Raw genomic sequence first — 13092 nt, 5'->3', positions numbered from 1 at the left:
TCAAAGGATGCTGACCCTAGAGACAAGACAACTGGTTAGGTAGTTTTGAGGGAATGGGCAGAATACTAAATACTTTTTATTGCTTTTCTCCTATAAATTAAAGACACTTTTATTTTCCTGAGCTGGATGGAAATCATAGATTATTTTTATAGTTGCTACTTACTTTTACAGCAAAATATTAAAGTAATTTGACCACCTCTGTATAAGAAATAAATGGTTATAGTCATTTTTTTCCTTCCTTCCTTCCTTCCTTCCTTCCTTCCTTCCTTCCTTCCTTCCTTCCTTCCTTCCTTCCTTCCTTCCTTTCTGCTTTTTGTTTTGGTTTTCGAGACAGAGTTTCTCTGTGATACAGTCCTGGCTGTCCTGACCTCACTTTGTAAACCAGGCTGGCCTCCAACTCACAGAGATCCATCTGCCCTTGCCTCCCAAATGTTGGGATTAAAGGCGTGCACCACCATTGCTAAACTTTAGTCAATTTCATTATGAGACTCATTTCACATCCGCCAGAGTTAAGGATCTCAGGAAAGCCTAGAACATTCTCTCCTCTGGCTGGCAGTTTGCTTTGTGACTGAGCCCACAAGCAGGAAAGAGGGCAGCCTCCAGCTTCAAATATTCATTATATAAAGCTCGGTATCCTAAACTAAAAGAACAGAGAACTTGGGAAGTCTTGACCTATGAGAAGAAAAGCCAGGAATTTCTCGAGATCTTGTCTTGTACTAGTCCAGCACTGTGGACACCTTGTCTTTTCTCTCTGCTAGTACCCTTTTCTGCAGAATGGTACCTTAAAACCTGCTGCCTTTTCTCTAGTCTCTTGAATTTGTTATTTTGTTTTCCACATCTGTGTGAATGGAGCTCTTTTATATGTTTTTTCTTCCATGATTTTTTTTAACCTATGTATAGACCATAAACAGAACAGAACAACTCAAACCAGCAGGAAGCTCCTAGGATTGCTGCAAATCCTAGTTTTTCAATCATTTCAGGCAAAAATGTCTAGAGTAGAACTCTGATAGGAAGGCTTCCTGTGAACCTTCCCTCCTACTTGCAAGATTCACATCTGAGCCCCAGTTCACACTTGTCCTCTGCATTTGCTTTTTGTGAGTTCTCACTGCACTATGCTTGTTCATACAGGCTTGCCCACCATGCCCACCCCAGGCCTCTGCCACATTCCAAGTTCTCTTCCTTCTCCTGCCCAAGCAAGACTCTGACTCTTCCATTTCTAGTAAGCCCTGTGTTATATTTGTGGTGAATTATAGGTCCATTAAGCAAAGATTTTAAGATTTGAGCATCCAAATGCGTAGAGTAGTGTCTTTGATGGTGAAAATTCTCAACTCGAGTAGAGGACACTGAAGTGCCTGGTCGTGTTGTCTCATCCACAACTTCCTGTCAGCCTGATGCTGCTCTTTATAGAGCCCCCCTTTTCTGATCCTCACCCCACAGCTCTAGTTGGAGAAGGAAGTGAAACATATGCAGTGAAATTAAGTGGACAAACCTTTAGATTGTCAAGAGTTTCCAACCAAGATCAGCACAGAAGTGTGGCAGAAAGTTCTGAGTGGGGAGTCTTACCTTAGAGGATGAAGCTCTCTGGACTCTCGGATCTGCTGAGAGATCTCTGGCCAGCTGGATATTTATACAGAAAAGGAACCCTTCCTTAAGGAAGTAGATTTTTGGAGTTGCTCTGCCTTCATTCCAGCTTTTATGAATGAAAATCCATGGCTTAACATTGCATTCATGCCTACTGTCTGATGGTGATGTCACCTGGCCTGACTCCACTGTCCACCCTTGTGGTGTGGCTGCTATGATGGGGATCAGGCTTCTTGGGAGGTGATGTATTAAATCAAAAGGAAATGATAGATGCCTGGGACTAGAAACAACCCTATCCACTAATCCAGCTCAGCCTCTCAGTATTTGGAGTGGATGCAGAGGTATTTCTCGTTCCTCTGGAAGGTCCCAGGGAAATGTCAATGAAGAACTTACTTGCCAGCAGACCATGCTGGTGAGGGGAAATAGGAGGCTGAAAGTATGAGAGTTTTGGGAAACAGTTCTTTTCACTGTGGAGGGAGTCCTAAAGGGACAGGCTGGCTTTTAAAATTTTAAATTAAAAACTTTTGATTACCAAATAATAGTATGAACCTTCAAAACAAAATGACGTTTGCTTCATGCAAATATTGCACAAAAATCAAATAAAGGTTATTAGTATATGTAGTATTTTAGTTTTTTATTTCTTCTCTAGGGCAAATGCATTCAAAATCCTCTCAGCCATTTTGAAATATGTTATGCATTGGTGTTCACTTATTTACCCAATGGTGCCATTAAACACCCCATCCCCACTTCTCTTTTCAGCCTCTGATGGCCGCAATTCTACCTTCAGCTTCCAGAAACTGTGTTTTACATCCTACATATGAGCAAGCTCAGGTGATGTTTGCCTTTGCCACTTTACTAGCCTCAGGGATCTCCAGTTCCAGTCCTATGTCACAAACGAAAGGGTCCCATTGTGTGTGTGCACCCACTTCCTTTATCCATTAATCGTAGATAGGACTGCAATAAACTTTGCGGTTCAGGGGTTTCTTTAACGTGGTGAATAATTTCTTAGGGGGACATGCCTAGTGGTGGAATTGTAGGTTTGTAAAGTAATTTTACTTTCAGCCTTTTCTGTTTCTTTAAAAGCTGTACTGACTTGCATTCCCACCAATTCTTTTCTGTGTATCCTGGCCAGAGTTTGTTGGGTTTTGCTTTGTTGATAATAGCTATCCTTACTGGGGTGATGTTGTATTTCCTTGTAGTTTTGATTTGAGTTTCTCTGATGGTTAGGGTTGCTCAGCTTCTTTTTAATGTATCTATTCATATTTTCACTTGAGAAATTCAGTACTTTACCCAGTAGTTGCATTGGATTATTAGGTCATTTTATTCTATTAAGTGATTTTAGTTCCTTATATAGTATGGATATTATGTCCTATCACATATGCAGCTTAAAAGTATTTCTTTTTCAAATCTGAAGTGATTACTTAGCACTGCTACTTTTTTTTATTTTACTGTGTGGAAGCTTTTGAGCTTCATTTAATACCATTTGTCAACTTGCGATTTGTTGTTTATGCTTTGTGTAATATCTTAAATTGTTTGCCCAGGTCAACATCTAGAACAATTCCAGTAGTTACAGAAATTCCCATCATGCATTTAAGTCCTTTGATCTATTCACGGTTACCCCTAGAACCAGTGAGGGAGAGGCAGTCTAGTGTAATTCTTTGGCATATGGAACTGTTTGCACAGCACCGTTCATCTTTACTGAGGAGCCTGGCCTGCTGTGTCAGGCTCTTTACTCTTCTGCACAGTGCAGTTGGCTGTAAATGCATTTGGGCTGATTCCTGAGCTTTCTATACTGTTACACTGCTCAATAAGTATGGGTTTATGCCAGTACCTTGCTATTTTAGTTTCTGAAGATTTGTAATGTTTTCAAGTCAAATGTTGCAGTGCCTTCATTTGAATTTTCAAGATAGATTTGACTATTTGGGGAGACTTTTGTGGTCTTACAAATTTCAGGATCTTTGGTATTTCAGTATTTTGATAGGCATTGCATGAATATTTTGACATGATAAATGCCTCCAACCCATGAGCATGGAATATCTTGCCATGTGTTTGTATCCTCTTCAATTTCTTCTATGAGTATTTCATATTTTCCATTGTAGACATTTTTCATCTTATTTTTAAGTTTATTAATAGATATTTTATTATTGTAGGTAGTGTAAATGGGATTGTTCTCTAATTCCTTTTTATGGATCATGTGGATTTAGTTGATCACATGGGCACCACTCTGTTGCATGGAGAGTGTTCTGTCCCGGCTGCCCAGCTAGCTTACACCCAAAGTAATTACACAGAAACTGTATTCATTTAAACACTGCTTGGCCCACTAGCTCTAACTTTTTATTGGCTAATTTTTATTTCTTAATTTAACCCATTTTTGTTAATCTGTGTATCACCACATGATTATGGCTTATCGGCAAGATTCTAACCAGTGTCCATCTCAGGCAGGAGATTCATGGTGTCTGTCACTCTGCCCTTCTTCCCAGCATTTAGTTCTGTCTACTCCAGCTACCAAAGTTCTGTCCTATCAACTAGGCCAAGGCAAATTCTTTATTCAATATCCAATGAAAGCAACACACAGAAGGAACTCCTATACCAATTTTAGGAAACAATCACATTTCTGGGCCTGCAGGTGTTTTTGAAACTGATAGAACTTTTTTCTAGTATTCTACCCTAGATTCTGCTGAGACCAGCAGGCAATGCCCTGGACAGCTGCACCTTGCTTTTGGGATCTCCAGTAGCATGAACCTCTGAACTCAGACGGAACACTGGACTTTGTTCTGCTGTCTGGTAAAGATCACTCATTGGGCACTGCAAGCAGTGGAGCTTCTGGGTACTGAAATTGTCTCTTAGCCATTGTGCCACTGTATTAGTTACTATTCTCACCACTGAGGTGCAAAGTACTGAACAGAAACAACTTAATGGAGGGTCGGTTTGTCTTGGCTCTTGTGTCTTAAACATACCCATTGCAGCACAGAAGACCCAGAAGCTGGAGCCTGCTCTGCTGTGGTGTGGTTTGCTAGCATCTCAGTAGATCAGGGTGCAGAGAGCCAAACCACAAGTCAGACAAACATATGAAACTCAAAGTGGCCCTATATCTTCCAGCTAGGCCCAATGTCCAAAAGGCTCCACAGTCTCTGAAGTCCTTTTCAAAGTGCTCAACAAAGGAGCCTCTAGGGATGTTCACACCTAGGCCAAAATAGCTGTGGGATGTGTTTCTTTACCAACAGATGCCGCTACTGGAGGCCGTTAGAAAGAGTTACGGGAGGTGTGTGTGTGTGTGTGTGTGTGTGTGTGTGTGTGTGTGTTGGGGTGGCCCCTATGGTTCCACGGCTCAGGGTGAACAGGTTAGCTGCTATTTAGTAAGAAGCTGAAGCAAGTGTTGACTAAACACTTTCATATGACAAAAGTAACTCCTGAGTTTTATTATTTATTTAAAGCTCTGTGTGGAGCCTGAAGCTGAAAAAACAAAACAACAACAAAACCCCTCTCAGGTAACTGCCTATTAGCTGTGAAAATTCATCATGAGAATTCTTTCCTTTCTTGGAGGGGGGGGGTCACTGGTTATAGGGGAGGCTCACCTGGAGACTGGCCACATAAGAAGAAGTCAGGTAGCACTCCGAGTGATCTGGGAGTGGTCGGATCAGTACTGCAGGTGTGATAAGATGCTAGCTGAACCTCTTCCTCCATGGTGTTGCGGAAGGAATGCTCTGCTGCCACTAGAATCTGTATGCTGGCTTCTGTGACTTCTGCCTCCTTACCTTCTGCTTTGTACTGTGTATTCTAGACATTATGTTTTTTCCTGCTTTCTCCTTGAGGAGACACCAGAGTGGGCTTTCTATGAATCACCTCAGGATGCTTGGAAAGCTGAGTATCTACTCTAGTCTGAGAGCCCTGGATGCTTCTCTCTGTGTCTTGGTGTGCTGACTTGGTAGAGAGAGAAGTGTGGCATTCACTATATACCACGGTCACCACGGTTTCTAGCTATTACTGAGAGTGACGATTGCCTGGATGTCTCATAGGATGGAACAATACCAGAGGCCACCACTGTAGTGGTGCCAGCCTTCTCTTGTGTGACACAGAAACAAGAACGCCTCTGATTCCATGAACTCGTAGTCCACGTATTTTCTGTGATCACAATAGAATGAACCTTAGGTTTCTACTCTACAGTTTCCCTCAATACACAATCTCTTACCAGACATTGCCTTTATGAAGCCTGAACATCCACAAAACACTGCCACTGTGTTACCTGTCGTGAACCTGATGCCCCAGGCTCAGCCACCATCCTCACCTGCCATCCTCAGCCACTTCCATACAGGCTTTCAAAGCCACTTTTTTCTCACAGACTCTCTCGTCATAGTTGGTGCTCAATCAGTGCATTGATATATTTATAAATAGATTCATGGCTTTAGGGAGGGAACAGAGCGGGCATTTGTAGGGAGTGAGAGACGATGACTATGAAGACTAGAGGAGGGTGGAAGAAAGGAAACAATGAAAAGACAGCACTCACTACTTTAAGGGAGATTGTTGGCACTGATTTGCTGTCTTATAAGATAGCTGCAGAATGAGCTGAAAAGGTAGAGATGTCTGAACTGCCCTCCCTACCCTCCCTTCTCTCTCCACTAGTGTCTAGCCAGGCATCTCCCTCAGGGATGGGGCCAGGACCACTTTACCCACCAACTTCAGTCCCTGCTATCAGTTAGGTCTCATTTAGGGCTGAGTTCAGGTTCTTTCCTCACAAACCACCTTTAAGGAATTTAGTTACAGGGGCTCCAGCCAGATGTGCTGCTCAGCGAGGATTTTGCCTCCTGTTCCCCTGTCCTCTGTTGCACTTCCTGTGAGTCTGCTGCGACTCCTGTGTGCTTCTCACCTGACGTTCAGTTTGGAAACCATGTCCCTCATGCACCCCATTCTGATTTGTAGCTAGCCCTCTTCCCCCTTCTCATTGTTTTAGAGGTATTTAACAACACATTCTGAGGTCCCTGGGGACTCTTGAGACATATGTGGAGCCTTGAAATTTAGGGAAGTTCATTCACAAAGGCCCCAGGCTTGCCAGTGGAATTCTCATGCTGATGGGAATCATTTTCTGCTATCATCACAGTGGTAACCCCTTTGAGACACATTTCCTATACATTCTTAGATGGCTGCTTGTGAGCGAGACCTAGGCACTCTTGGTATTTGGTGGTCTTTATGTTTTCATTTTCTTTTTAGTATTATTTTTAAAAATACTTATATTTTATTTTTAGTTTTATCTATACATATACCCAAGTTCCAGTACTTTTGGAGTCCAGAGGCATCAGGTCCTCCTGGGGCTAGAGTTACAGGAGGTGTTAAGAAAACCTCACATGGGTGCCAAGAGTCAAACTCTTGTCCTCTGTAAGACCCATCTCTCAATCCCACTTTTAACTAATGTTATTCCTTCTTATTCCTTTCCTCTATTAATACATTTTGAAATAACCCATATAGGCATAAAGTTTCGTTTCAGATTGCTTAAATGTAATATCAGCTAAGGCTAAGATTTCTAATGTGCGTGTGTTTTATTTGGAACGAAGGGGTGAGTGTACACAATTTCCCAGTGATATAAATCCATGTTTACTCATGATTTAGACAAATGCTGTCTGTGATCAGCATAATGTTCGGAGTGAACCCACAGGTTTCTTTAGAGTTCTCAGAAACTAGAATTTCAAGTAGAGTCCTGTGAGTGCCCAGTTTTGGAGTTTACTCATTTTCTGGTGTGTTTGTCATAGGCTGTAACATTTAGGGTGCCCGACCGTGAAGAGACACAGATAAAAATCAGCAGAGGAAGTGAGGGCAGAGGGTGGAATCCAGAATGATCACGTATGAGTTGCCACTTAATCATTTGCTATTGCAATCACAAGGACAGCTCTTAATTCTCTCAACAATAGCAAAGGAAAACTCGAACAGTGTGTTTCCAGGGAAGGCCGCCAAGCTTTGGGTGCTTGCTTTCTATTGAAACTGACTGGGAACTCACTCTAATGACCTTCTAGAAACCAAATTGATACAACATAGTGGAGGCTCCCAAGTGAACAATAGAAAGCAATCAATAAATTATATCATGAGCACAAACTGTATGTGGTAGCCCAAGTTGCCAAATATGCTAAAAAATCATTGTTATCAGGCAAGATCGTTCAAGGGGTTAGAGCTCACCTCCTAGGACTCAGTAATTTCCTTAGGATTGCTGGGAGCCGATTTGAGTGGCCGCCATTACAAGACGGCATTTGGCCCCGGCCTCACTTGATAAATAACTCCACTCCATATTAGGCAATGCAGTGGAACCGTGCCTCTCGCATATGTGCTGAGGGCCAATTCTGTGGCCAGGAGCATTGGCAGGCACGCATCGGCCAATCCAGGCACGATTTGTTTCTATAATAGAGATTGCAGTTCTTCCACCAGAAAACAGGGTGAGTTGTTGATGTGGGAGTGATTTCTTACTAATAAAGAAACTGCCTAGGCCCCTTGATAGGCCAACCCTTAGGTGGGTGGAGTACACAGAACAGAATTCTGGGAGAAAGAAGCTGAATCAGGGAGTCGCCATGATTCTCCTGCTCCAGACAGACGCAGGTTAAGATCCTCCCTGGTAAGCCAGCTCATGGGCTACACAGAATATTAGAAATGGGTTAGAACAATATGTAAGAGCTAGCCAATAAGAAGCTGGAACTAGCCGGGCCAGGCAGTGTTTGAAAGAATACAGTTTCCGTGTAATTATTTCTGAGCATAAGCTAGCCATGCAGGCGGCCGGGTGCCGGGGATGCAGCCCTACCGCTCCTAATTTCAACAAGTTGTTGTGATCTAGCTGCCCACACTCCCCCTGACCGGCAGGGGAACTTCCTTGTGGTCTATAATTGACAAGGATGTTTGTTTTCTTTCCGGCCAGTGGGTCTCCAGAGAAGCAGTTGAAGTATCAAAGGTTGCTAGGCAGACTCCCTATATAAGCAGCTGCAGCCCAGAGCTTGGGGCCCCTCGCTTCCTGCTCTCCCTATAACCAAGAGGCTCCAATAAAGCATGATTTGGGAAGAATCCTCGTCTGGTGGCTGTTCTTTCCTGCTGGCCAGGGAGTTCGCTGCAAGGATGAACACGTCTGAAATATGGCGGATTCAGGGAGGGCTAAGAACAATGAAAAGAAATAAGCATTATACCATATAAAGCCATAGCCGACGTTTTCACACTTTCATGCTAATGGACATTTGTTCATGCTTTTCCTGCTACTTCCACAGCCTCAGCGTACACATGCCCATGGAGACAGGCTGTTGACGATTTAAATGTAGTTAATTCTCAGATCCTAACTTTCCAATAATATAACATCCTGGTGATCCCTTAATTAAATTTCCCAATATGCTTCCCAGTATTAGCACTATGAAATGCTTTACTTACATAAGATATTTGATAGCAACAATGTCATTGTTACAATATTTTGCTGTATGAATGTAGAGAACATAAATCATAGAATCATAGAACCAATGGAGAATCATACATGCATCAGCACTTGCCATATCCCAGATATCAGTTGGTCATGGATTGGTTATTTCCTGTGTTTCAAGTTGTTGGAAGGAAAACCAGTCATGTCACCTTATTTCATAGGTTTGACCAAGGCTGAATTCTCTGTGTCTTGCATTGCCCATTTGAGGAGACAGCTGTTATTAAAGTCATTTTCTGATATAAGACAGACATTATATTTCCTTCTCCCGGGAAGTAAATCCTAGTTAATTTATATGAATAATACTGCTAGATGGCTCTAGTGAGTTTAAAATTATGCAACACTTCCATGGATATGGCTCCTGAGATTCAGCAGCTGGGTGGGAAGGCCATTGGCCTTGGTTGTTTTATCTCAATCTAGATAAGAATAGTAAAGATCTATGGGATTATCATAAAAGCTGTTTCCCAACAGTGGATCCTAACATCACTCCACTTTAACAAATCCTCCATAACTTCCAAGGCTAGCTCCATCCTTTTCTTTCTTTCTTTTTTATTTATTTATTTATTTATTTATTTAAAATTTCCACCTCCTCCCATCCTCCCATTTCTCTCCCATTCCCCCTACTCCCCCTCCCCCTCGCTCTCCAGTCCTAAGAGAAGTCAGGGTGTCCTGCCTTGTGGGAAGTCCAAGACACCCCCCTCCATCCAGGTCTAGGAAGGTGTGCATCCAAACAGACTAGGCTTCCAAAAAGCCAGTACATGCAGTAGAATCAAAATCCAGTGTCATTATCATTGGCTTCTCAGTCCACCCTCATTGTCAGCCACATTCAGAGAGTCCGGTTTGATTCCATGCTCATTCAGTCCCAGTCCAACTGGCTTTGGTGAGCTCCCATTAGATCAGTCCCACTGTCTCCATGGGTGGACGCACTCCTTGCGGTCCTGACTTCCTTGCTCATGTTCTCCCTCCTTCTGCTCTTCATCTGGGCTCAGTTCAGTGCTCCAATGTGGGTCTCTGTCTCGATCTCCATCCCTCACCAGATGAAGGTTCTATGGTGATATGCAAGATATTCATCAGTGTGACTGTGGGAGAAGGCCAGTTCAGGCACCCTCCCCTCTGCTGCCCACGGACCTAGCTGGGGAAATCCCCTTGGACACCTGGGAACCCCTCTAGAGCCAAGACTCTTGCCAACACTAAAATGACTTTGCTTTCTTTATAGAAGAGAAAGTCTAATCTGATTATTCTAATAAATTATGCTTCCCTCAGTATAAGCTTTCAGAATTAACAACAGGAATACTACCCTGAAATAAATGTCCAGACATATATAGCTTCACTACCAAATTCTACAACACATTAAATAATATTTAATACAAATGCTTCATAAATCTTTTCAAAGACAGAATGAGAATAATTACATTTCAATGCCTATTTTATGAACCCTTAATTCCCTCAGCAATGTTTATTGTTATCACATCCAGTTAATACCATGCTAAATGTTGTCAGTAGTTCAACTGGACAAAAGAGAAATCAATCAAAAACTAAAGGTAAAATCATTTGTATCCATTATGACATAATAATGAGCATGAAAACTCAAAGTAATAAGTAATATTTCTTAAAAACTGAGTATCTTTAAGAGAAGCACAGGACCAATGTATAGAGGCTGGCTATACCTCCACCCTACTCAGAAACCCACCATTGATGGTAGGTTTTGTCTAAATCAAAAAATAGAATACTTAAGAAAACTTTTTGGTAAAATGATGGTAAGGTATATATACTAAAAACATAAAAATATTGAGGGAAATTGTTGAAAACAGGGTAAATTAAAGGGCATCTGAACCATCATTGATTCTTCATACTGTAAAAAATGACAGAGTCCAAAGTTGGTCTTCAAGTTCAATAAGCAACCTCCAGAATGAAAGAATTTAAAGTCTTTTTCCACATATAGATGGGCAAGTTGGTTCTAAAATCCATGCAGGATAGTAAGGCTAACCAAACAAATAAGCAAACAAACACACAAAAAACAAAGCTTACAAAAGAAAAAGGGGGAAATGCTTTGCTATTTCAATACTTGACTCAATTTCTTACTCTCATAGAGGCACCTGTATAGGTTAATGAAACTGAATTGAGAGAGAGCAATGTAGCTGCAAGATGGTTCCAAGATTCCTAAATCAGTGAAAAGAATCTTTTCTATAAATAGGGATGGGGTTAGCGACACAGTTACATGCAAAAGAATGTACTTTACTACTTCTTAAACCATAAACAAAAAGTTAAGTTAAAAAGCTTAAAATCCTTAAAACCATAAAGCTCCAAAGGGAAAAGAAAGTTGTCTTCAACCATTATTCCCCTTTGGGTTGCCCTTTAAATGTTCATCTCTTTGTTAACATTTCCAGTTTTTCCATATATATTATTCCACAGTGCATGCAGCTCTTCTTGTCAGATGTCTCATGGATCCAACATCTTCTAACGTCTCAGCTCAGACCAGGCTTCTCTCTCTCACGAACATCACACAGCTGCCTCCTGTCCTTTCAAGGCCTTCATGAGGAGGCCCCCCTGACACGTGCTGTCTGACATTGATAGCTTTCTGAACCCCAGAGGAAAATCCACAACTCTTGAATTTTCCATGCCTCCAAAGCCACTGGCACATGGACCTCACTGCTAAGTTCATCTGCCTGCCTGGGCTAGACTCTGAGCCCCCTTTGACTATATTAGCATCAGCTTTTGTGCACTGAAGCGCTTGTTTCCTAGGAGAAAGCAACTCCATAGGCTTTCTCTGTCTCTAAGTTGGAAGTTTATCTGGTTGGGCTTTTGTCCAGAGCTCACCTTCCCCACTGTTCTAGAGAAGTGCAGGCCTTCTCTTGATGCCAGAAATTTCCTTACAGTTGCAGCCTCTTTAAGCACACGCCTTGGCTGGAACATTTTGCTTTCTAGTCCTCTTTTCCTCACCAAACTATATTTTTTTCCTGCCCCGCTAATACGTTTTCATTATAGAGCCTTGTAAGGTTTATCAATAATAACTATTGCACAGACTCAATGTTACGCTGTCTTTAAATTTCTTCCACAAAATAATCATAGAAATTAATTTTTAATTCAGACTCTGAAACCTGGTAAGTGCCATATTTTAAAACCTCCGTAACTACCTCAAACAATATCATAAATTGGAGATTAATGTTCAAACATGTGAACCTATGGGGGACACCTCTAATATGAACTACCAAGAATATGTACAAGGTAACTCCTAATTATCCCTGTTGTATGACTGTATTCTCTTGTCAGAGTCTGTGATGTCTGACTCCCAATGAGGGAGAAAGAAAAAAAATGGGGACAGAATGAAGAAGGAGTGGGGGAGACAGCTTGCCTCAGCAAAAGTGGGGGGGAGGTTGGAAGTGGGCGGGGCTTGTATCTTAAAGGGACAGGGTACCCAGGTGACAGACCAGGCCAGCAGATTATAACAAAAGGTAGTTATTTTTGTCAATATTTTTTTGGTCCATGAAAACTTTCTCTATGAGGAAATGATGGAGAAGACTGCATGCCATTCAGAGATCCCAGATACTGAGAAGAAGGACGAGAATAATTTAGTCTCAAATGTTAGTTTCTTCAAAAGGAAATATTTTTATGTGAAGGGAAGCCAATATATACTTGGTGATGTAGAGAGAAGACTGCAGGTTTTGAACGATCACTGATATTCCTCTTTTTATCTCTTTCCCTTGCACATGTAGCACACTTTCCAATTTCCTTCCGATCAGATGAGTCACAGGACTGTGCTGTACTCAGCAAACTGTGGGAAAGGGCTGAAGACCACCGGTGGGTCAAGCTTTTAGAATATTTCTTTCTCCATGCTCGCTTTTGACACCCACACAACAGTGCGAAGTAGAGCAATTGGGAAAATAATGTCAAACGTGAAGGGAAATAGAGGCTCCTGGTCATACAAATGCAGCTATGGTGGCCTCACAAAATAAACTTCTGTGGTTCTAAGTTGGCAGAATTGTATTTCAGGCTTCAAAATCCCAACATTTTCACATATATGTATATATATGGATTAATTATATGTATCAAATATGTATGGTGCCTATGTATCAATTATCAAT

This window comes from Alexandromys fortis, unplaced genomic scaffold (genome assembly GCF_014885135.2).
Source record: "Alexandromys fortis isolate MF-2015 unplaced genomic scaffold, M_Fortis_MF-2015_v1.1 scaffold_299, whole genome shotgun sequence".
Taxonomy (NCBI): Eukaryota; Metazoa; Chordata; class Mammalia; order Rodentia; family Cricetidae; genus Alexandromys; species Alexandromys fortis.
The sequence above is the reverse complement of the archived record's forward strand: the minus strand, read 5'-3'. Positions refer to the sequence as shown.